The following is a 3,073-nucleotide window of genomic DNA, read 5'->3' on the forward strand; positions in this document are numbered from 1 at the left end:
ATCTATTTTTGAGAAAAATTTAGCACCTTTTAAGCGAGCGAGTGTGAGTTCAACTTTTGGAATCGGGAAATACGGTCGCAGTACGCTCTCATTTAGTTTTGATTAATCGCAACATAATCTTATTCCATCGCCTTTAGGCACGCAAACAATTGGTGCAACCCAATCCGTGACACAGTCGACTTTATCAATAAAATCTAGTTTTGTTAGTCTTATCAGTTCTTTTTCGAGTTTGCCTACATCGCGAGAGGAACTGTACGTGAAGCTTTTTGCGCGTAGGGCTGAGCATCGGACTTTAACTTTATTGTTATTGTTCCCGGAAATTCCCCTAGTTCTTTACCTAAGCTAGGAAATTCATTTAAGACATTGACTTTAGTGGGGGATTTCGTTTCCGGTATTTCCATTAACACATTATAAATTCCTTTATCGAATTTCACAATGCCAAATGCTTCGCTAGCTTCTAGACTGAGCAATGCTCTCGGTAAATCTTTAATAACATAACCTATGCATGCGAATTCTCGATCTTTATATTTTAAAGTTAGATTAATCGATCCCAGGACGTCGAGTTTTTTCTTATCTGGACCTTAATGGTCTCTTTAACTTTAGATAGGTTCCCATGAAGGCAATCGTCAATTATTTTTTCTGGCAAGCAAACACAATCTGCCCCGGTATCGATTAAAAAATTCACATCGGAATTCAACTCTTTAATATTAATTTGACGAATTTGGCCTTCTTTACCCACAGTATTTACATTGCCTATGAAAAAGCTCGGATCGTCCTCGTTCTCGCTTTCATTTACTGCGCGCATATTTCTAGTTTTACATGCGCGACTAAAATGACCCTTTACCTTGCATTTGAAGCATACCGCATTTCTCGCTGGACAATCTTTTCTTGGGTGGGTAGATTTCCCGGCACAATAGAAACATCCCTCGTTTCTACTTTCGGGCTGTTTTGAGATGCAATTTGGCGTCTTCCCTGATGTCGTCTGCTGTTGCTGGCGTTGCTTGCCGTTGAAACCACCGTGCAGAGCGCCCTTCCATTTTTCTCGGTTGGCGTTTTTATTGATCGAGCAAATAGAACGATCTCCGCCTCGATCTTTGTCTCTGATAATTTGATTTTGTTTATGTTGAATTTCAGCTTGTTTTGCTGCCACGATCGTCTCTTGTAGTGTTAAGTTTTGCTTGAGTTGTAGTCTTTCACTTAACTTTGCATCAAGCATCCCAACGACAATACGATCACGTATTAGTTCATCTTTAAAAAGACCGAAAGCACATTGTTCAGCTAAGGTGTGAACCTCAGTGATGAATGAATCCACAGATTCGCCGGCATCTTGCACTCGCGAATTAAATTTGAAACGTTCGAGCATTACGTTCCTACGCGGAATAAAATAGTCCTCAAACGCTTGGAGAGTTTCTTCGAATGTTTGAGGCACTGGTTCCGGAAACTGAACGAAAATGTCTTCACTTTTTTCACCCATCACATAAATTAATATATTAATTTTATCGCGGTCTTCTTTATCACCAAATCCTGATACTGACATATACCTAGAAAACCGTTTTTTCCAAGCCGGCCACGCCGCCGGATTACTGAAATCCTGTTCATTTGGTGGCGATACGTTTGCCATTTGAGGTATACCAACGATAACCCGGTCGTTTACACCATTTCCCTCGGTAACTCCATTAGGAACATCACCGTTCTGCGACATTGCTCCGAAGTTACTTGAGCGTTGTATAGTTTGAGCGCTTGTATGACGCGCGCGTCCCCTCTCTCACTTGATGAGCCTTCACAAGTTTATAGTTTTTTCACTATTCCACTGGTTTTTCCCCTTCGAAAACGTGGAAATTTCGTTTCCTGCGCTGCCACCATGTAGTGTTACCACTAACTGATCACTAATTAGTATAGAGATGGGAATATCATAATAAAGATAATGCGGAATATACGGTTATAAATACTCGTGCTCGCGGAGGAGGATATGGACCGACTGATGATCTAGCATCGACTGACTCGGGCAAGGAAAGAAGCGCCCTCAGGCCCTTACGGATATTTTATGTACTAACACCACACTGGGAAACCTCCTCTTCTTGGTCCAAGACTACGTTTCCCATAGCATGGCGAATTTGTCAGTTCATTTTTTGTGGGTGGTAGTACACCCAGATTATTCACGAACGCCGGAACATGTAACAAGGTTTGTTACTTATCAAACAAAATAATGCATTCAATATTGAAATTTTTTCCGAGGTTGGCATTAGTGACCCATGGGTTATTTGATTCGCTACTCTGGGCTCGTTTTTCCAGCGATTCTTGACAGCTAAGTATACTTTTAATATTATTTTTGACGTTTTTGTGCAGGGTCTCTAATACCCCATCACAATATGTACAACTGTCATTTTCTGGAAAGTTTGGTGGATAATCTGTTAGAGAGCCGCCAACAAGCATGTGTCGAACCTTTTAGAAGCTTCCACTGAAGAGGGGTTTGTCGACTATCAAAGCAGCGTTAGGTGCTCGCAGTTCCAGTCTAACGCCAAACACGGTAACACGCTAGTTCTCTGGTAAAAAGTAAAAAAGTGAAAGTAAAAAGTAAAAGTGAAAAGTGGACAAAAAATACTTTTGGAGAAGATGGGTCTTAAAGCTGTAAATGCAATTGGACGTATGGAAGGAGCGGCACCTGTGAAAGCGCTGTCTACTCTCACCCTGAAGATGGAGTATGTGGTTAATAAATTTCGTAAAGTTAATACCAAGTATGGTGTAAAGATTATGGTTGAAATGCAGAATCAGTTTACAGTCTTCCCACCTAGCAGAATCTTTAAGATTTTTGAAATGTTGCCTACGAGTCAACATTTCAAAAGATGGCAGAAGCGGTTTTAAATAAAAAACTGTATTTTTATTATTTGGGTGGACTCTACAATCTATTTGAATTTAAATACATTCACTGACTGTACTTTCTTTGTGAGCATCCTGTAAAGATTTATTAACAATACATACTAAAACCTAAATCAAGATAAACACATTGCTATACTTCTGGCAAACTTCAACGATCACGTAGCATTCCGTAGCATTTTGACTGACCCCCCCCCCC

At 40.4% G+C, this 3,073-nt stretch overlaps 1 protein-coding gene across 1 annotated transcript in view; it reads right to left on the reverse strand.

The window, feature by feature from the left end:
* The window catches only part of LOC117182082, a 130,462-nt gene that overhangs the window by 83,601 nt on the left and 43,788 nt on the right, over positions 1-3,073 (reverse strand). The window lies entirely within an intron of this gene.

The sequence above is a fragment of the Belonocnema kinseyi genome, chromosome 10, assembly GCF_010883055.1.
Source record: "Belonocnema kinseyi isolate 2016_QV_RU_SX_M_011 chromosome 10, B_treatae_v1, whole genome shotgun sequence".
NCBI classification, from domain to species: domain Eukaryota; kingdom Metazoa; phylum Arthropoda; class Insecta; order Hymenoptera; family Cynipidae; genus Belonocnema; species Belonocnema kinseyi.